At 35.7% G+C, this 23,583-nt stretch overlaps 1 pseudogene; it reads right to left on the bottom strand.

The window, feature by feature from the left end:
* Positions 1 to 22,396: 22,396 nt before the first annotated feature.
* Positions 22,397 to 23,030, bottom strand: LOC130026848 (tubulin beta chain-like; annotated as a pseudogene).
* Positions 23,031 to 23,583: the final 553 nt, after the last annotated feature.

The raw sequence follows: 23,583 nt of genomic DNA on the forward strand, positions 1-23,583 counted from the left end.
TTAATAGACTATTTCTTAATCTAGCCAATCAACTGACACTTAGATTGCAGCATTATAGAACCTTGAGCAAAGGAGTCATTTAAGAAGTGCTCCAACTCCTACTAAAACTAAGATTATACATATGTGTGTTGTCTTAAAACCCAATATTTATGGAAAATTTTTTGGCACAGCAACAACGAAAGTATCTATAAATTTATCAATATGTACAAATGAAAATGATGTTAAATATGAGCTAATAAATATATATGTATAAGTATATTTATTAGGTATACATACATAAATATATATATATCAGGTATATATATATATGAAGTATATATATATATCAGGTATATATCATCTCATCTTGAACTTGTTCTGTGACTAAGACTTCAGACTTTCAGTATTTCATTTAAAGTTATCACTTTAAATCACAAGAGCACATTCAAGCTTAAATAAAAGTAGGAAACAGTAAACTTGAGGACACTTTTAAAATTAAACATTGTTTAAATTATTTTTTTTTAAAAAGACCAGTGGAATTCACCGATTACTAACCAGCATGAAAAAAGTATAATTTCACCGTTTGAATGTTGTTCATAGTAGCTGCTTCCTTTAATTTATTTAAGAGTAAATAAAGATTCCAATGTTGGAGCCAGATCAATTCATACTTTTAAAAAAGAACCAAATACAAATGTCAGATAATAATTTAATAGTATTTATACCATCCAAATTGTGTTACTTATCTTTAAAATAAAGGAAAACAATTTCTCATATAAGCAAACACTGTTAAAATGTTGGCATTAATTCCAATTGTATGTTTTTCTTTTTTTGAGGAAGTAAATGACAGAAATACATAACAGACAAAATTACCTAATACAAATAAATAATGATGTAGAGGAAAGAGAACTCCTATTAAACCCTGACATTCAATAAATGGTACCTTTTTTCAATGCTGTCTATGTGCAACAGTTTTGGAGCATTGAATTATCTTCAATTACTCATATCTAGTATGAACCGGAGGCAAATATAATCTATATCTAAGGGAAACTGAATATACAATAATGATTTCGTAGCTGGAAATAACTTATGTTTATATATAATTTTAAAGGGATGTTCACATTATGAATTCATGAAATACAAGATGAGACATTACTTTCTTCATGTCGATTTGGAGAGACAGAAAAAGGAGAAAAGAAGAGGAGGAAGAAGAGGTTAAGAATGGTGATTTTGCACTTCTTTTTCTTAAGGATCTATCATCCTGCCCAATTTCATGAATACCTGGATAAAAATGGAGACAGAACTTTGGTCTACCTGCCACACATCTAGAGATTTAATTGTTTTGAATCTGTAAGGACTGGAATTGATTTTTTGAGGAATTAATGGGGCTCCAGAGAGTTTTTAGTTTTTGAACGATAAAAGAGAAAGATTTGATTAACATTAAAAATTACCTTCTTTCCTTTGAACTCTTCCATTTGTGTCTTCTTCACACGTCAACTTTGCTGCTTCCAAGAAGTGTTATGCATATGAAACTTAAGGAGGACTCAGATTTGCAGAGTTCATCTATGGAATGCTAGAGATGTAGAGAAAATTCAGCTGGTAAGATGCTTACCTTGCATACAGCCGACCCAAGTTTGATCCCTAGCACCCTATTTAAACCTGAGTCCCACCTGTTATAATCCCTGAGATGATCTATTTAGTTTTAAATCTCATGATTTTCCTGTTTAATTCATTTGTGGTCTTAATAATGCAGCTATAGCACGTTTCTTATTGTGAGTATGAGATTGTAATTGAAGGTCAAAGATAAAATAAAATTGGTCTTTGTCTTGTGAGAGTTTATATATTGATTTTTTCCGCAAAAATTGGAAGAGAGACGGACAACTAAAATATTGTGGAAGAATTTTTGTATGTGTGTATACTCATGTGTATGCATTTTCTAACACATACCCCCATTGTATGTAATATAATTAATTAAGCTGAAGTTGGAACCACATATGTTTCTGCATAAAGTTTTTATTTGAAATTTAGCTTTGATTTTTCCCTATCTAGACATTTTTTGTCATCTTCTACTAAGGCTGCCTGTTGGAAAGTCACGGTGCATTTCAACGTATTTGAGTGGCTTCATGGAGCCAGAGCGTTCTTGTTCTTGCTTCTAAGGAAATGCATTAGAATTTCACAGACATTAAAATGTCCATTCAATACCAGAGGTACATTTGGCACCACAGTGTGTATGTACACAACAAATGGACAAATGGAAGACGACTTCCATGATTTGAAGAACAGAAGATGCAGACAGACATAGTCCTCTCTCATTATTGGTGAGCCAGGGTTCTTGGCTGTCTGTGTGCTTAGTAAAAGGACATTGTGCAGTGAGAACACATGAAAAAGATGCTCGTTCTTTGTTTGGATAGGTATCTCTGAGGGGAGGTCAACATGACCCATGCCACTTGAGCCAAGTTAGCACTGCTTCCATAAACCTTGGAAAGTAATTGTGGGCAGAGATCTAAGCTGTTTATCACAATGACATGAGCAACAGGGGGCTTCATAGGAACAGATTAACAGGAAGATTACAGCAGCAAAGCCTTTGTTTAAGGTGATTATTATGAAGATTATGATGCATTTGTTTGGCTCAAGGCAACCTTAATCTTAACTTCTAGACTGTGCCCGCTTTCTGCTCTGTGATGAATTTCATTCTTAAATTAGTGCACAAATGTAAAGATAAGAGTTAATTCGAATGACCACAGATGGTCTTTCTCCCTTCTATTAATATGGATTCAGGAAACATGAGGATTAGAAAAGATTCTAATCAATTGCCCAACATTTAGGTTTTATAATAATTACAAGTGCTTTGTGTTTACTTGAATGTGGAAATGAAACTATACAGCAGAATTGAATCCAACAAGGTTTTTAATACCGACAGTGATTTTCATGAAGTTATTATTTCAGTGCTGAAAAGTGTTCAAAATATATATTGTCTATGTTGGGTGTGTAAAAGGTACAAATTTATAAATACATCAATCTGTTTCTCCATTTTGAGACTGACCTGGATTGACTAAATAAATGATCCTTATCTTATATTACAGAAATGTATATACCAAGGAAGTATCTTTAAAATTTTAATTGAGGGATTAGAGAAGGAGAACAGAGGGTATGGAGCTGGGTTTGCATTCGACCCACTTGGGTTTGATTTTCAGCCCTGCACACAGTCCCCCAGGAACTGCCAAGGGTGATTCCCCCCAAAAAAGAAACACAGATCCAGGAATAAGCCCCTAATATAGCTAGGGTTATCCTCCCAGATTTGCTCGAGCGGTCCCAGTAATGTCTCCATTGGAGACTTTGTTGTTACTGTGTCTGGCATATTGAATACTTTTGGTAGCTTGCCAGGCTCTCCTAGAGGGGCGGAGGAATTGAACTCAGGTCAGCCATGTTGGCCGCTTGTAAGGCGAAAGCCCTACCGCTGTGCTATCCTCCCAGAAAACAAAACTTAAATTGAGGAGCATAATTTTTGTTGCAAGAGGCCTGGATTTAATCCCCAGCAGCACATGACCACTTCAAGAAGAAAACAAACAAAAAAAATTTTTCCCACAAATAAAATAAATAATTGACCTAAAGTTATATGAATTTTTCAACTATTTGTAGGGTCACTTTTTTCTTCAAAGAATGATTCTTGTTTCTCTCTATGACAGGGAGATTTTTTCTACTGCACTGAAACTTTCTTTTTCTTTCTGCATTCAAATATAAAGAAAAATGACAAAATTTCAAAGGATTCACACTTGTGATTATTTCACTTACAAATACAGTATCAATGCATGTGGAACACTTACTAGACTTCCTATTTTTATTCAGAGAAATGGAAGTCCAGTGACAAGACAAATATCCTAGAAATAAGTTACTATAGTTGAAGGGAAGATTAAAGTTAAATGAGTATAATAAAAAATATAGACATTTAGGTATGATGTTACCAAAACTTGAAGAGGAGAAAGCATAATAGAAAAGATATTTTAGAGTGAATTTCAGAGTAGTTTTCTGACATGGTTTCCCTGGAACAAATAACTGTTTCATGGAAAGGAAATAGCAAGAATAAAGGTCTAAAAGAAGAAGGTACTAGTAATATTGTTAAATCTCAAGAAATACAGTGTGGCTGATATGGATAGAAAGAGGGGACAGAAAGAGGAGGAACAAGCATAAATTAAGGATAAAGAGTAACAGATTGCAAATTTTGTAAGCCAAGAAGTCCATGGTAACAATCTAGCCTGTTATTCTAAAAGTGAGAAGAGGCAATGGAAGAGTATTGAAAGAGAAATGACATAATGTGTCACATCGTTTTATAGACTAAAGATTAGTGGCTGTGTAGAGGGTCATCTGTACTGGGGCAAGAACAGAGGAAAAGGGTATGCATTTTGAAACAGTTACTAAAGTCCTAAGTAGTGGAATATTAGATGAAGTGAGTTACAGTAATGATTCTTGGATTCAATTTTAGACTAAACATAACAGAGATTCTTGATGAATGAATGAACTGTGAAGATAGTTGGGAATAAAGAATGAATTGAAATAGTAGAAAGAATCAGTTGTCTGAAATTACAGTGTTCAACTTTCACTTAGCAGTGGATTTTACTGAACTTCAGCAAATGCTTGAATTTTGGTGGTGGCAAAAGGAAGTTAACAGAGTAATAGGTGAAGGTGTCATTTTTACATAGGGTTTTAATAAATATAGAGTCTTGACTTTAAAACATATTATGCTTTAGATTTCTAAACTACTACCATTACTAATAATCACACAGCTCAGGAAGGATCTGGAATCAGACAGAAAATCAGATGGCCATCACCAACATCTACATTCTTTCTTTGTTTCTTTTTTTTTTCTTTTTGAGTCACACCCAGTGATGCACAGGGGGTACTCCTGGCTTTTGCACTTAGGAATTACTCCTTGCGGTGCTCGGGGTCCATGTGGGATGCTAGGGGTCAAACCTGGGTCGGCCACGTGCAAGGCAAAAGCCCTACCTGCTGTGCTATTACTCCAGCCCAACATCTATATTCTTTAGGAAGTCACAATGCCATGATATCACCAAGGAAATAAGAGCAGAGTCAAGACCAAGAGTAGGAGCAAGAAATATCCAGGAATATGGACAGTAAACAGACTGGTAAGTAAAACAGGAGAAAGTATCTGCAAAAGAATTATTCTTTATGGAGAATGGTGTAAAGGAAGGAAGAACTTTAAATCTTGCTTCATGATTAATAATAGAACATTGAACACACTATTGGATTCAGAAAGATCAGTCGTTAGCAACACTGATCCCAATGATCAGTGGGGAGAATATTTGATTTAAGAATTAAAGAGAGGGGCTGGAGTGATAGCACAGCAGGTAGGGCATTTGTCTTGCACATGGCTGACCCAGGTTCGATTCCCAACATCCCATATGGTAACCCCTGTGCATTGCCGGGTGTGACCCAAAAAGCAAAAAAAAAAAAAATTAAAGCAAAAATAAAAGTAAATAAGCACAGATTGAATGTAAATAATACATCTATGATTTTTCTAATAAGGCATCAAAATACATTGGCAATCACTGGAAGAAGAGTGAGAGAAAGAAAGTTTCATTTGGGTTTTTTTTAATAGGTTCAGGGATATAACTCAATGATATAGCATATATCCTTGTGATTATAGCATATACCCTTGCATGTGTGAGTACCTAAATTTAATTCCTCTGCCTTGCATAAGACAACAAATCATAATGATATTTTGTTTTATAGTTTGAGTCAAGACAAATTATCAAATGGTATGGTAATAAACTACTTTGCCAGATCGCAGTGACATTTATTATATAAGTACTTCTCTCTCATATTATATATTTAAAGCAAGGTATCTGTAAAAAGACTATGTCACCAATATTTTTTTCTGGATCAAAATATTATATTCCATTGCCACAGATAGGTATGATATTAAATATGTAAACTTATCAATTACTACAGGAAAATAGACTAGAAAATAGTAGAGTGAAGAGTTTTTTACTCTCTTAGCCCAAAGTGACACCCATTCAATTGTTCAAAATCATAGTAACCTGCCTGAATGTAAAGCGTGTGGAAAATGTAGAAAGTAAGTTAAATATTTAGTGAGTATAACTGTTTCTATCACAAAAACCAATAGAAATGATGTGATAAGGAAGATAAAATATATTTTAAAAGCCAAATTTATAAGCAAACAGAACCAAAAAAGATAAAGAGTAGGGGACTTTTAGAGAGGTTCATTTTAGCAAACTGATGTAAAGAAATTTTAAAGTAAAAAAATTTTTACCCACTGCGTCAAGAAAATAAGTCAAATTTATAGATACCAACATGCAATATACAAAAGTAAGAAGACTTGCTGATGGAAAAATGAGGATATTGTCTTTTCATTATTTTCTGGGAAAAATGAAAACTATGATTGCCAATTAATAATAAATAATAAGGAATAATATTTGTAGATTATTAGAGACTATATATAGTTTTTCACTGTATAAAATAAGTTTTCTAAGAAAATGATATAAATAAGAGGATATTTTGGATACTGGTTACTCCAATGCTAGGCCAGATTGAAACTCAATCATTATTTTTATTATCTATGATATATAACTTATAGATTTACTTGTATAATTACTAATAACTTGTTTCTTCATCTATAAGCACTTAAATTTTCTCATCTATAAATTGAGATAATAATTGTATTCTTCAGTCCTAAAATTGGGGAGCAGTTAAAACAGCTTGGTAGTGTAAAGAGTGGCTGTTAATTGTGGGGATTTTAGTTTATGAAATGATGCAAATTAGTATATCTGTGAAGTATTACTCTTCCCATGTTCAACTGCTCAGTTACTAAAAAGCACATGTGAAGGAGACTGAAAATGAGATTTAACCAGTGTGTTTTAGATGGCATTGTCTTATTGTTCACATGCCAGGTACTCATGATATTTTGGGGTTGTTGTTGGGCTGGAGCGATAGCACAGCGGTAGGGCATTTGCCTTGTGTTTGGCTGGCCGGCAGAGCCGGGTTCGATTCCTCCAACCCTCTCGGAGAGCCCGGCAAGCTACTAAGAGTAACTCATCTGAACGGCAAAGCCAACACAGTAACAACAATTCTCACAATGGAGACGTTACTGGGCCTGTTTGAGCAAATTGATGAAAAACATGAGGACAGTGCTACAGTGTAGTTGTTTCTTGAGGATTTTTTGGTCACATCTACTATCACAAGAAACTCTTGATACTTGAGCTTCCTTGAAATTAATTATAAGATTTCCTTTTTAAAAAATTATGTAATGGGTTGGGGAGAGAATACAGTGGGTAGGGTGATCGCCTTGCACGTGGCCAACCAGGGTTTGATTCTCCTATACCCCGTATGGTCCCCTGAGCCCTCATCAGGAGTGATCCCTGTGTCCAGAGACATACAGGATTAGGCCTGAGCACTGATGAGTGTGGTACAAAAACCAAAGAAATAACTATCTCCACAGATCTTCTTAAAGAGCTGACTAAAATATTATAAATACACACAAAGAATATAAAAACAACAAAAACAAAAATCTGATTAAATAAATTAAATCAGAAAATTATGGCAAGATCATGGATAAGTATAAATTTTATATTGCAGATAGAGCTATCAGAAAAGGTACTCCACATTCCAATCTTGTATTCTCAGACTAAATTTTTCTATTCTATAGATGGTGAAGCTCACAACCATCTGGGGAATAAGCAACTCTTCTATAACATTATGTTTATAATATGGTTGAATAATAAAAAATTTTTATTGGGAGAAATTTTAATCTTGCATTTTTTTATGATTTGGGGCCACATAGATCTGTTTTCAAGGATTACTCCTGTCTCCGGGCTCAGGGATCACCACTGGCAGTGCCTGTGGGGACAATGGTTGTGTTAGGAATTGAACTTGGGTCAGCTGCATGCAAGAAATGGCCTACTCCTATATTATCTTTCTGGTACCAAATTTTAAAAACTGAACCGTTGGAAATAAATATATATATATATATATATATATATATATATATATATAACCGAAGACTCGGGCCCCAGTAACGAGCGGGCCCAGTAATGTCTCCATTGGAGACTTTGTTGTTACTGTGTCTGGCATATCGAATACTCTCGGTAGCTTGCCAGGCTCTCCGAGAGGGGCGGAGGAATCGAACTCGGGTCGGCCATGTTGGCCGCTTGTAGGGCGAACGCCCTACCGCTGTGCTATCGCTCCAGCCCAAGACTCAGAGACTATAAAACCCAAGACTCAGAGACTATAAAACCCAGCTCCTTGAAGAGAACAGTGCAGACTCTCCTGCCCCCGCACCTGGCTGTCCTCTCCAGGGCCCCTTGGAGGAGAGCAGGTTGAGTTTCCCTCCCCGCCCCAACCAGGGGTCCGGCAGCCGAAGATCTCCAGAACCAGCCACCACCATGCTGAGACCACTCTCGGCACACATGAAGGTACAGGCAGAGGAACAAAGGCATGTGGGTCCTGGGTCTGAGATCTCCAAGCCCTCTCGGATCGGGGCTGAGCATCCTCCACCCAGATCCTCCAAATTCCAGTAGGCGGTGGTCACACCCACCAACTGGCCCCCTGGCACTGTGTAATACCATCAATGGCCAAGACTCAGAGACTATAAAACCAGCTCCCTGAAGAGCGTGGCCACATTTGCGGCCATGCGACATCTTATTTTCACATCTTATTATCTCATTCCTACTTTGGACAAACTGGCAGGCTACCGAATGTAACCTGCCCACATGGCAGAGTCTGGCAAACTCCCCGTCACGTACCCAATATGCCAAATATCAGTAACAATGATGGGTCTCATTTTCCTAACTCTGAAAGAACCTTGGAAAGGGCGCTTTTCAAAAATCTCAGGGCTAGGATGAAGGAGACATTACTGGGGCCTGCTTGAGGCAATTGACGAATAACAGGATGGTCATGATTGTGATATAACCAACATATACCAAAATTTCAATATATATCATCTATTTATTTATCTCTAATAGCAGATGATAATCTCAAATGCAATCTGGTTGCTTGAGCCTTTGGAAGATAACTCTATTCTATTATATAATATTTACAATTATATTCTATATGAATTACTTATATATAATTAGGAAATAATACAGTCTTTTAAGAACAATATAGAACTTTGAGGAAATTGGATCTATCACCTCACATATATTTTCTATTTATTTTTTAATTCTTGCTATACCTAGTAGTTTTCAGGACTTACTCTTAGATCTGTGACTCAGGGATAAGTCATGAAAGTGCTTAAACCAAATGTAGCACCACAAAGCACTCTATGCACTGTAATCTCTCTGTCGTTTTTAATCCTAATTATTAAACTGTTGTAGTCTATAATCTTAATTTTTAAAATGTTTTATATGTGATTAAACTAAATTTTACTCATTAATTTAGATAAGAAACTATGTATTTGTAAACACTTAATGTTCCTCTCAAAATTTCTAGTTAGAATGGTATAGAAAAATCATGGTTTTAATATGAAATATCTTTTCCAGTTAGAAATAATATGTGAGCCCTTTTTCCTATTTATTGGATATTTTGATGTTCTCTGTTATGAACAGGAACCTAAAGCATCTACTTTCTGTGTATAGTAACCCCTAAAAATTGTCTATGAATTCTAAAAAGAATTATTTTTATTATTATTTGGATGAACCAAGAATTTTTAATTGTTCCCAGTGGCCCTATATGAGCCAGTGGAACTGATAGTTAAATGCATGAGCCTAAGGATACAGTATTCAAGCCTTATGATGATGCTAGGGTTTACCTGTGCCACGATAGTGGTGCCTGGGAGCTTCCAAAACTATACCCTGTGATATCTGGATGTCAATCAATCCCTGGTACTAAAATCCTTGACATGTGGTGTCAAGAATTCAACTAGAGGTCAGCAGCATACAGGGCATGGATCTTTAATCCTTGCTGTCTCCGTAGCTCTTCAAATGATTTTTATTTATTTTTATATGTTTAATGAGGTATTATGGTATACAATAGTATTACATTATCATTTTATGCTTGCAATGCTACTGTACCACACCCACACCAGAGTACCAGTATCCCCTAGCTCCTGTCTCTTGGTTCCTTCCTCTCTACCTTTGACACCTTGGCATCCTCAGTTCCCATGGTAATATCTCAGAATGTGTTTCCATTAGTCATTGTCTTGTCGCTTGTTTCATTTCTTTTTTTTTTTATTTGAGATCAACCAATATTTTTCTTTCTCCTTCTGACTCACATAACTTAGCATGACATGTATGGGATGTTTTAAATAGATCTTTCTATTCCTGATACTGAGGGCACTGTATTAGCATATTGAAGATTATAATATTTTAAAAAAACTTGATTTCAGTGAAATATAGATAATAATTAAATAGATCCTCCTAATAGTCAGATGTATTTTATGCTCTCCTCTTTAATTATCATGCCAACTCTATTTACAAATGTGGAAGCTTAAACCTAGAGAGCTTTAAGTATTTACCATGAACAGTGAGCTTTTAAGTGGATTGCATTGTTAGAGATTAAAATAAACCTTTTTTTCCAAAAATTGATTTTTTTCAATCATTACAACATAAGATTATAAGGTATTTGTTATTAAATTTTGTACCCATATTATATATGATGGCAAGTAATGCTGGTCTCCAAAAATCCTTGTTTCTGTTCTTTTCTCTGGGTACCCAGTTAAACTATATTTCACAGGACCTTTGAAATTATGCCATAACTTGGTTACAGACCAAGCTATGACAGTGGAACAATATTTAATACTGTATAAGCCACTTCTCGGTCTATCCCATTAAAATCTTCCCCTCTCAATCTTCCACTTACTCTGTATGGCTCAGTTAAATGTGGTAGCATGCTAAGGTATAAAATAAACCCTTCCTCTTGTCACATTGTTCTGTCATGAGTGACTATCAAGCTCTTATTGGACTAAACCACAGATATTTTAGGGTTAACTATAGCACCATAAACTATTTTACTTTCTAATTTTTGTGATACAGAGATAAATAATTGTTATATTTCAAGAACTTAAGTTTGCTAAATAAAGAATTCTAGTGATATAGACAGGTGTTATACTAAAGAGATACACAATTTTCTGGTTGTTTTTGTATTTGGGTCACACCTAGCAGTGTTCAATACTTACTCCTACTTCTGTGCTCAAGTATCATTACTGGTATTGCTTAACAGACCATTTGGAGTGCCAGGGATAAAATCCAGGTGAGCCATATGCAAAAGAAGCAACACAGCTGTACTATCACTCGGGCACTCATACACCAATTTTTGTAGCAATTGTTGAAGACAAATCTGCCTTACTGTGTAAATTTATGGAACATCTCACTGAAGGAATATATATAATTTTTCATAGTCCTTTACTTTTATTAGTGGCTATGTATATAGGTGTGTATGTATATATACGTATATATATTCTAACCTGAATCTTTATAGAATTAGATACAAAAACTTTTCAAGTTGAAGGAGCAACATAACATAATAAAAGAACATTCTGCCCTCTTTTCTGGAGATTTATGAAGTCCTTCATAGCTAGATTATACTTTGTAGAAGGCTAATCATTGGAGAAAAAGTTTAATAAAATAGGTTGCTGACCAAAATCAAAGTACCTTGTGTGTCATGAGAAGAAATTAGAAATTGTGCTATACATAACCAGTATGGAGTCATCTATTTTGAATTGAAAGGAAAAGAAACTAGGAAAACATTTTGAAGTACTACAATTATCCAGAAAAAAAAGTGAAGATCAGAAAAAATTATATTGCCTGTGGGATATAAGAGAAGATAAGTCTGAAAACACTGCAGTGAAAGCAAAAAAGAGTGACATTTAACTATTTTCTTACTTCACTTTTAAGGAAGTGTATATAAGCCAAGTCTAAATGAATCTTTTATAATTTTATGTCTTATTGTAGAGTTCATGTTTTCTGTGAAAATGTCAATTTCTCACTCTTTTAATTTTCAGGACATCTAGAACATTTTCTGTTTAAAATGTACTCAACAGAAATGTTCCGGCAATGAAAAAATAGGTAATTATTTTATAGTTGTTTATTCTTTATGTGCCCTTTTGCAAAACAGTAGTCTCTTCATTTCTTTTTTAAGATTGAAGATACAGTTTAGTTTCACAAACAGTTATTAAACTGTGTTGTTTTTTAGCAAAGAAAAAGTATTAATAATAAAGAGAAGTATATACTTTAAATTTTTGGCCATTATAAATGTTCTGATCTAGTGTGGATCAGGAGAAAGTTGGTGGAGATGAAGAGGAGAAATAATTCAAATTACTCTAATTCTTTACAAACAAATTACCAAAATATGGAGAATAGATTTAAAGTTAAAAGTTTTAATAGGGTTCAAAAGGATTTTTGTTAGGGATTAGGGATGTTAAGTGTGGTTTTATGAAAAGCGCAAATAATATGGTAGAAGTTTCAATCATAAAAGTGATGATGATAATGGATAACAAACTCCCTTTAGCACTTACGGTTATTTCTACTATTGCTGATGTGTTTATTTTATATGGTCAGGCAACCCATTCATCCATAGGATAGCCTAGTCTCTAATACTAATGATTCAACTCATGGACTGAGCAATAATATAAATAAAAAAATAGTTTAAGAGCCCATTTTCAGTGTTTTCCTAGCTTCTTCCAGGGTATTAAGGCATTTATTGAAAAAAAATTCTTAAATGTATAAAAACAAGCAAATACCCAAGAGGAGAATTCTCACTGAGGATTTAAAAAATGCTTGTATAGCAGGATCTAAGGAGACTTCCAGATCAGAAACAAAGCAGCAAGCAGGATTTTAGTTCAGTATTTAGAGGGATGAAATAAAACTGATGCCAGGAACATGATGAAGTAAATTTCCCAGAGGGATAAAATTTTGGCAGGAAATTCAGAACCATGAATTTAGAAATGAACAAGTCTCTAACTGTAACAACAAAAACGCTAAGCCTTTCAGTCTATAAATGAATTTTTGAAAGAATATAACAGATCCATTCATTTATTTATTCTCCAAACACATACTGAATGTCTATTATAGATTGGATTTTGTGTTGAACAGTGATAGGAAAAAAATGCTGAAGAAATATAGTCTCAGAGTTTATGCTAGGTGACTCATAGGTCAACAGAAAGCAGTCAAACAAATTATTGATGGGTGTAATATGTTGTATAAAACTCTTCAGGCTGCTAAGGATATAGAAAGAAAGGAGTTCTTTACATGCAAGAATTCAGAAAGTCTTGCTGAAGGAGAAACACTGTTGAACTGAAATATGAGTAGAAACTATGTAAAATGGAGAATGTGGGTTCAGAGCTTAGGGCAAAATACAGGCAAAATACTGTCCTCCCATTGTTCATCGATTTTCTAGAGCAGGCCCAGTAACATCTCCATCGTGAGACTTTGTTGTTACTGCGTTTGGCATATCAAATATGTCACCGGTAGCTTGCCAGGCTCTGCATTGAGGGCAAGATCCTCTCAGTAGCTTGCTGGGCTTTCCAAGAGGGGCGGAGGAATTGAACTCGGGTTGACTATGTTGGCTGCATGCAAGGCAAATGCCTTACCCGCTGTGCTATCGCTCCAGCCACGGAGCTTAGGGATAGGCAAAAAAGTAAAAAATAAAAATAGATCATGGATTGTCATGATGCTGACTTCTACTGTGAGCGTGGAAAGGTTGGACTACAGCTGAATCTCACGAAGACAATGTTTATGACAGAAAGTCTCATCCCTGACATTTCATTCACTCTCAATGGTACAAACATCTCCGAATGCAACAGTTATGTGTACATAGGTCGAGAAATAAACATGACGAATGATCTGGCACCTGAGTTGCACAGGAGGAAGAGAGCAGCTTGGAACGCCTTCAAGAGCATCAAAGAAATAGCTAAGAGGACAAAGAACCTCCAGCTCCAGGCACATCTCTTCAATTCCACTGTTCTTCCTGTATTAACATATGCCTCAGAGACCTGGGCCCTATGAAAACAGGATGAGAACGTTATTCGGGTCTCCCAAAGAGGAATCAAAAGAGCTATACTTGGAGTATCACGCTTCACTCAAAAGAGAGAAAGAATCCAGAATTCTGACCTGTGTCAACGATCAAGAATCAGGGACGCTGTCTTGTTTGCCAAGGTGTAGAAAACCAGATGGGCTGGACACGTAATGAGATTTGGAGATTACCGCTGGACTAGAGCCAATATTGACTGGATTCCAAGGGATGTCAAAAGATCGCGTGGCCACCTACCTATGAGATGGTCAGACTTCTTTGTCAAGACCCTGAATGATAGGTTTCAGGCTCTTTGTGTTCCTAGAACGAGGAGACTCCATTGGGCTACACTAGCATGTGACGGGGATGAATGAGACGTTACTGGCCCTGCTCGAGCAAATCAATGAGTAACAGGATGTCAAGTGATCAAGATCATGCATTAATATTAATTGTTAATATAATTAAGCCAAAAATAGTGGTTAAAAATTTCAGATAACCAAGATTTATATACTCTCAAAATATCCTTGTCAAGGATAACTACAAAGATAATAAAAGTAGGGTTATGGTAGAAAAGTCCATCAGAAATTACCTTTTAATCACTAGAGATCTATATCATGGGTGGGCTGGAGCAATAGCACAATGGGTAGGGTGTTTGCTGTGTGTGCAGCCGACCTGGGTTTGATTCCTCTGTCCCTCTCGGAGAGCCTGACACACTACCGAGAATATCCCGCCTGTTCGGCAGAGCCTGGAAAGCTCTCTGTGGCGTATTTGATATGCCAAAAACAGTAACAACAAGTCTCACAATGGAGATGTTACTGGTACCTGCTTGAGCAAATCGATGTACAACAGGAGGACAGTGCTACAGTGCTATATTACTGGTAATAAGGCATGTCCACAAAATGAGCCCCATGATATGAGCACTGAAAAGAATCAATAATTGTGTTTTGTTCTTTTCAAAAGACTTAACTTCAGTTCTTTTATGAGAAAATATCAGATAAACCAAAATGAAGGACATTTGACAAAACAGCAGGTCATACTCTTCAAAAGTATCAAGATCATAAAAGATAAACTGTGGAACTCTTATGGACTGCAAGATGAAAAAGAAATTATTAACTGAACTATGGATCCTTGATGTAATACAAAGCAGGAAACTGTTAGAAAAACTGATGAAATTTGAATATATTTTAGTTAATAATATTGTGCAAAGCAAATTTTTTAAATTGATACATTGATTATTATTAGGTAGGTTTTCAGAGGAGGGGAGGCAAGTCAAATATGTGGATTTATACAAGTATATATGTATATACATCCATTCATATATATATATATACAGATAAACACACATACACAGAAGAAAGTTCAAAATGAAATGGTCAGAATCTCATAGAAGATTCAACAAATGAATTGGAGAAACAATATATATGTATATATGTATATATATATATATATCCATAGTTATTGATTTCTTAATCTTTAGTTCCAGTTACTTGAGATATGACTTTGTTCCCACAAGTTTATGTAAAAAACATAATAAATGTGGCATTATGGTTATTACAATCCTCAACCTGTTGTGTGATCCTGTTGCAAGGAGGGCTTAGGCACTTAGATCAGAAGTTCAATGACAAAACCATCCAGAAAGGAGTAAGTTAACTGTGTATGTTTTAGGAAGTTGTCCACGTATTAAGGGAAATGTCAGTCTCCCCTATTATTCTTCTTAAGAGTATAAGGGAAATTTAAATATTTCCCAAAAACCTTCAAATATTTTTTATCAGAGCTTTTTTACTTTTCACTCAAAATGGTATTAATAATTAAAAATGTTACCTCTATTGATTTCTCAGCTTGGTGTGAATAAGTCCTTTTGTTTTTAATTTCTCAAATGTCAGAGTATAGATTGAAGATATGTTTTAGGGAAAACAAACAAAAAATTCTTTGGAAGTCAAGTTTGTAGTTTCTCCCTTTTGAGAGGACTCATTTTGGTTATAACAAAGGCCAGTACCAACAGATGATGTTCTTCCCTTTTTTCTTTTGAATATTAGAAGCTGGCTATTGTCACTTTTCTGTGACTTGGTTTTACAAAGTAGCAAGAACACAAAGTTCTCTGAACTTTTAAGATACAAAGCCCAAATTATATGCTACCATCCCCTTCCTATTCCCTTTGATGAATTATACACAGGTGTGTACCTTGCTGTTCAGGAGACAGGATGATCAATTCCTTATCCTAAGAGATGAAGGACCCACTGTCACAAGAGAAGTAACCAGCAGAATTGTTCATGGGGCATGTGATACAGTTTCAAAGACAAAACCTCACCTATTTCATAATGTTACCCTGAGACAGCCATAAGTCCTCAGAAGTCTTAACAGCAATATGAGGGGATTCTTTCTAAGACAATTCCACTACTCAGGACTGTAGAATAGAAGAGTCATTATTATATTCAAAAGCTCTTCGTGGTATTTTTAACTTGGTCATTGGAATATAGAGGTCCTCTTTGAGAGATGATTTGATTTCATAATAATTTAAAAAGTAATTTTCAATCATGTTTCTAAGCATGACATGCTACATATTGAGTATATTCCTTACATTGAATCATCCATGACCTTTTAGAATGTGAGGAATAATCTTGTTATGCATTATCACAGTGAATTTTTTCTCTCCATCTAATAGAAACCACTGTTAATAGACCTCTGAGGATGTTAAATTTTCACCCTACTAAAGAATGCTACAAATATATATTTTTTGCAGATAAAGTAAACTTTTTCCTTTTTTCTTAGAGATTTTGTAATTTTAATTTAAAAAAACTGCTAAAGAATGTGAAATATTGAAAACTAAATTTGTGACTCCATCCCATCTCATTAAATTAGGAAGCTAAGACTAAGAGATTGATTTCCCTTCATTCATTAGAAAATCACAGGCAAGTTCTAGACTTACATTGATTCTTTATTTTTGTCTTGTACAGTTTTCTGCATTCAAAGTTGTATTAGTCGCTTTAAATAAAAAGTGCTATTTCTCATGCTAAGTAAAATAAATCTGAGAGAGAAGGACAAATACAGGATTGTTTCACTCATCTGTAGTCCACAGAGTCAAAAACAAGAACATATACAGTACTAAACAATGACAAACCCTTGATGTTGAAATGCAGAACCAATTACCAAACAGAGAACGTGGAGGGAAAAGACCAGACTAGAAAAAACCTGGTAATAGTAACTGTGGAGTATGTTTATGGGTACTTTGGTATGAGGTATAGTAAGTTTGTATGTCAATACCATATGCCTTAACATTACTGTAACTTTCTAAAGCATAAGAAAAATAAAATCTAAAAATACCCATTGCCTCTTCTGCAAACCACAACACCCAATAAGAGAGAGAGAACAAAAGGGAATGCCCTGCCACAGAGGCAGGATGGAATGGGGGGCATGGAGGAGCAGGAGGGATACTGGGATCCGTGGTGGTGGAAAATGGGCACTGGTGGAGGGATGGGTATTTTATCATTGTATAATTGAAACCCAAGCACAAAAATTTGTAAGTCTGCAACTGTACTTCATGATGTCTCACTAATAAAAAATTAAAAATTAATAAATAAATAAATAAATAAAAATACCACTTTGCTGGTGAAGTGAGTTCATATTTGCACCAACATGCTAGCAAAGCTATAAATCACACAAAATGCAAACAAAAAAACAAAATGTTAGTGGAAGTTATTGAGGTATACAGAAGAGATGAGACAAGTGTTAGTAGAAAGTCGAGATCTAGGAGAGAAAATGGAAGATGGTAGACTCTCGATTTTACAATTCCTTCCTTGGGAGGAGAGCACAGTCAGCATATAGAATGGATACAACTTTAACTGAAATATTGACAACTCCATGACCTTTGAAAACTAGAAGAGAATTTGAGACAACTAGAATAAAAAACATATGTGGAACTTCAATTATTACAGACCTTAAAAACAAGTTTGCTGGGAAGGTTTTAACAAATATAAACTATTACTAACAGATCATAATGAGTTTAAATGATACATGTACATGTCAGAATTAATATTTCCCATGAGGATAAAAGAATGGAGCAGAAGTTTGGACTACTACCCAAGAGAAAGATATTACAGTGTGATTTAAGCTTAGTTAAAATTTGAAAATAAAAGCAATATTTTTCAAAGGAAGAAAATAGGATCCAGAGATTCAGAACAGAATTTGTAATATATCTGGCATGCAATCAATGAACCTATTGTTGTTCTACAAAACCAAAGTACCCACTTCAAAAATAAATAAATAAAACTAATGTAGGGGCCAGAAAGATACTAGAGCAGGTAAAGTACTTGTCTTGGATCCACTTGACTTGGATTCAATCACAGGCACCAATTAGGAACCCCCAACCACTGCCAAGAGTGATAGCTGAGCAGAGTCAGGTATAAGACCTGAGCACAGCCATGTTTGTCCTTCAAAAATAAAAGTAAAAATAAATAAAATGTAGACAAACAGCAGTTTCAGTTAAGTACTCAATTGAGCAAAACAATATCAAAATATAATTATATTCAAGGATGGAATGAAAATACAATATTAATGAATATATTAAAATATCAATATATAAATAACATCTTATAAAGAAATAAATACAAGTTTTAGAAATGACAAATACTTTATACTAAATTTGAAGCTTATAATTAATTTAATTAATAACTTGTTTCAAAAGAAAAATATCTAGATTGTTTTCAGTCGCCCTCAGAAGGACACTTAATGGTGGAAGCTTGTTATAGGGAAGCAATTAATGAAGGCTAAACTAAGTCAAATTGTCTATTGCTGGCCAATTTTTTACCTTAGGAAGATAACCATTTACCCCTAGCACTGCCAGGAGTAATTCCTGAGTGCAGAACCCTTGAGCATTGCCAAGTTTGGCCCCGAATCAAACAAAAACAAAAGAAAAAAGAACAAAAAAGAAGATAAGCATACCATTGTATGGAGAACCATTGTTAAGCATATGTTGAAAGCTCAGGAAAATGGGATTTTTTTTTGTCCTTTTAAAATATTTATGAAGTAGGTCAAAATCACAGTTTGTTTATTGTGATAATTTTTCTTTTGTAAATTATTATTGAATCATCATGAGACAGTTTCAAAGCTCTCATGTTTGAGTTTAAGTCATGCATTGATTGAACACCCATCCCTCCACCAGTGTACATTTTCCACCACCAATGTCCCCGTTATCACTCCCGCCACCCCCACCCCATCCCACCCCCTGCCTCTATGGCAATTTTAAGGAAAATGTTTAATGCAACTAAAATTAGTCTTGAGAATGATATAGGAAAGTACGTCTTATCCTATTCACATTTCCAAGGGAGAGACAATACGGTGTAGTACTTTTTTTAAATTTTCACACAGCAGCAAAATATTTATCAACATTAGTCAAAGTAAAATAAAATAGGTCTATATACAATATAGAATTGGTACATAACAAATAGCAATGGTTATAAATCTTAGAAATTTGAAATGAAGAATATAGTTATTGAGATATAAAAGTGATAACCTTTGTTGTCTATTACAATATAGTTACAGTCCCCTGGCGTGCCATGAGATACCTTACTTGTTTTATTCCTCTACCATGGTCACAGTCACAGTCACGGTTCTCCCATTATTCATCGATTTGCTCAAGAGGGCCCAGTAGCATCTCCATCGTGAGACTTGTTGCTGTGTTTGGCATTTCAAATATGTCACGGGTAGCTTGCCAGGCTTTGCTATGTGGGTGGGTACTTCGGTAGCTTGCCAGGAGGAATCAAACCTGGCTCGGCCAGGCCAGCTGCGTGTAAGGCAAACACCCTACCGCTGTGCTATTGCTGTAGCTGGCTGGAGTGATAGCACAGCGGTAGGGTGTTTACCTTGCAAGTCGCCGGCCCATTACTGGGCCCGCTCGAGCAAAACTATGAACAATGGGAGAACAGTGCAACAGTGCTATGATATATAATGCTACCTTCATTTTGATTCAGGTACTTGTGCAGTGCTTGATTAGGAACATTCATTGAGATACATAGTTGGCTCTTGTAAATTAGGCTAGATGGTTCCAGAGGTCTTTATTCATTAGTTCACCATGTGACCATTTTACTCTCCATGTGGTGTCTTAACAATAACACCTCTAGTTCATTTTTGTTTTGTTTTGTTTTGTTTTAGTGTAGGTCACATCCATCAGTGTCTGGTACTTATTCCCAAGTTCTGCTCTCAGTTATGTAAGGTTAATATTTTGGCTTTTCTTCTCTCATTTGAATTTTCTTTAAGATTTAAGAAATAAATAATATAATTGGTGAAGTAGATTGAGCAACTGCAGCCACTCAGATCCTTCCTTGGTCTCTTGTTGAGATTTCTCTAGCTTCAGGGGAAAATGTTCTTATCAACTCTGGTTATGACCTAAGTTTAATGCCGGAGACCACTTGGGTAAGTTTATTGTTTACTATTTTTTATTTCTGTACCATTTGAGATTGGAATTCAGTATTGTAAACTATATGATTGCTTTTAGCTTAACCATTATCTCTATAAATCTATAGCCAAAAAAGTTGAGACCTCACTACCTTGTAGACATTGGAAACATTTATATTCATGAATTAGATGATCTTTATCAAGACAACTTACTTAACTTCTCTGTTTCTCAATTTCCCTACATATAAAGTGTGATAGATAATACCTGCCCCTATTTTCACCAGATTGTTTTAGATTAAGGAGTTCATGGAGAGATGTTTGATTCAAAAGTCAGTATTTTTTATTACTCCTTTATATTATTTGTTAATTTGTAGTTCATTTGGGGAGTGGAAATGAGATGATTTTTTATTGAATTTGTCATGAAGTCCAATATTTGATAATAGTTTCACCCTGACACAGAGTGCTACCTTGTTCCTCACTTCAGTTTATTGGTAGAAACAAAGTGATCGATGATTATGAAACAGCATGTGTTGTGTACAATAAAGATATGTACTCAGTGTTATGGGAATACTAAAAAATAGTGTAAATCATGAGTGGAAGTCTAATATTTTTAGTCCCACAGTTAAGTCTTCTTTTTCCACTCTTTATCATTTTTCTGCCATGCAATGATCTTTTACCACTTCCTGACTTTCCTCCTGGAATATTTTTCTGCCAATACTCAGTTCCAGGTTCAGTAACAGGTTGGCATAACAGCTGCCTGAAGCACCCATCCAACTGAACTTCAAAGCATCAACTGAGGATTGAAAACATCACTGGATATGTAGCAGAGTGGAAAAAATTGAGTTTATTAGAAAAGGAAGGACATTGTGTACCAGATAAGAATTATAGTTCCAAGCAACATAAGCTAGTTCAGGTTGATTAATCAGAAAAAGAGTTTATTCAAAAAATATTCAGAGGATTAGAAAATCGTTAAGAGCAAACTCAAGACTAAGTGCTCATGGCAGTGCTTCGAGACCACACAGTATTATAGCCCTGGTGAGAGAACTGTATCTGAGGCCACTACACATCAGATGAAATGATTAGTAACACTGTCCGTGCATCAGGATTTTATTGTTTCTGCAGTCACTGTTTCTGCTTGTACTAATATATCTTCCATGCCAGCAAAGCAACCCTTCATTTTCAGCAGCCAATTCAGATGCTAAATTTTGGATAATTCTTTAGTCTTGCAACAACAACAAAAACAACAACAGAGAAATGGATTCAATGCAGTTCTTGGTTTTGCTTCTTTGTATTTTCTATCATAGATTTGCAAAATTTATGCATTTGGTTATGTTCAGGTAACATGCCTGAATTCCAGTACAAGGAAGCTGACCAAGCTAATTCTCTGTTTTTTTCCCTGGGGATAGTATTGGGAGATTTTAAACATCTAGAAAACATCATATGTCTACTAAACTGCTAAATCATATGCTGAATCATCATATGTCTACTAAATTTCATGGAAAAGGAGACCTTTTAAACATTTGATTAAATAAAGATAATGCCAGGTTGTTGCTTTTTTAAATTATTTAACTGGAAGTTTTTCCATTTCTTTTTCCTTTTCCTTTTTACATACAAGATAAGGGTCAGAACTCAGGAAATTGCATATAAAGCAAAATAATTCTACTATACTATGCTTTCCCTTTGTCTAACATTTCTAACACTTAGATATATGGCTCTCTTTCAAAAGTTGAATATATTTTATAACCACATTATTATAGTTTTTTTTTTGTAATATTTTTGGGTCACACACCAGGCATACTTCAGGCTCTGTGCTCAAGGATAATTCCTGATCACACTTGGGGTCATTTTATTTTTAAGGTTTAAGACATATTTCATTAAGTAAGAGATTTTAAAAGACAATACTGTGATATTTTTTTACAGGAACTCCACATTATTACACCAACAACGAGTTTCTGACAGGCAAAACAGAGAACCACAGTGGACACAAAGACCATGCTTGGTTGAGTACAACCTCAACTCATTCACGGAGGGATCACTGCAGGGTGAGAAATTCTCAGGCCTCCTCCTTGCCCTCCTCCTCCTCCTCCTGCTCCTCCAGGTCCTTGGCTGTGGCATCCTGGTCCTGCTGGTACTCAGACCAGGTCGTTCATACTGCTGTTGGTCTTGCTGAACTCCATCTCGTCCATGCCTCGGCCAGTGTTCTGGTTCATAAAGGCCTTGTGCCAGAGCATAGACGTGAACTGCTCCAAGGTGTGAGATGCGCCTGAACAGCCCCTGGATGGCCATGTTGCTGCCGATGAAGGTGGCCGGTATCTTAAGGTTGCACTTGCCCATCTTCACATGGTTGGGGATCCACTCCACTAAGTAGCTGCTGTTCTTTGTTCTACACATTCAGCATCTGCTCATCCACCTTCTTCATGGACACGTTAGGCAGCAGCCAGAGCACAGGCTGCACACGGCCATCATGTTCTTGGCATCAAACCATCTGCTGGTTGAGCAGAGACACCGTCAGGGCTTGGTACTTCTGGCTGCCCCAGCTGATCAGGAAGGCAAAGATGGGCGTGAAGAAGTGCAGCCGCCGGAAGGGCACCATGTTCATGGCCAGCTTGCTAGTACAGGTCAACGTTGAGCTGGAGCTAGAAGCACAGGCAAGTGGTGATGCTGTTCATGCCCATTCCCGAGCCCATGCCCCCACCCAGGGAGTGGGTGAGCTGTAAGCCCACCAAGAGCAATGTTTGGTGTTTAGGATTGAAGGTGGGTTGGCAGCATGCAAGGTAAGCACTCTGTCAGCTGTACTATTGATCCGGACCCATTAAACCAACTATTCTGAAGTCAGAACTGTGTTACCTTCCTAGAAGGAGCCTTCACATATTTTAGTATTTTAGTGGTATGCCACAGAAAAGTTCTCTTTCTGTCACCCCCGAAGTACAGAGTCATAGATTGCCACGTTCGTATACAGGATTGCCAGTAATCGTCTAATCATCAAATCTTTGGGAATTCTGGATTAATTTTCTCTCCCTATTTTACTACATTATTTTATAACCAGATATATTCATCACACTAGATACAATCATTAGTGGCTGTTGCTTAAATAGGTCATTCTATTCGTGACTAAAACTACTATGAATTCAGGCTTTGATACTAAAATGTCTTAAAGTCTTAATTCCTAAATGCTACACACACATACACAAACACAGACAGGTGTGTATGTATATATGATATGTTGGTTAGGATTTCTTC

Source organism: Sorex fumeus, unplaced genomic scaffold (assembly GCF_029834395.1).
Source record: "Sorex fumeus unplaced genomic scaffold, SorFum_2.1 ptg000035l, whole genome shotgun sequence".
NCBI classification, from domain to species: Eukaryota; Metazoa; Chordata; class Mammalia; order Eulipotyphla; family Soricidae; genus Sorex; species Sorex fumeus.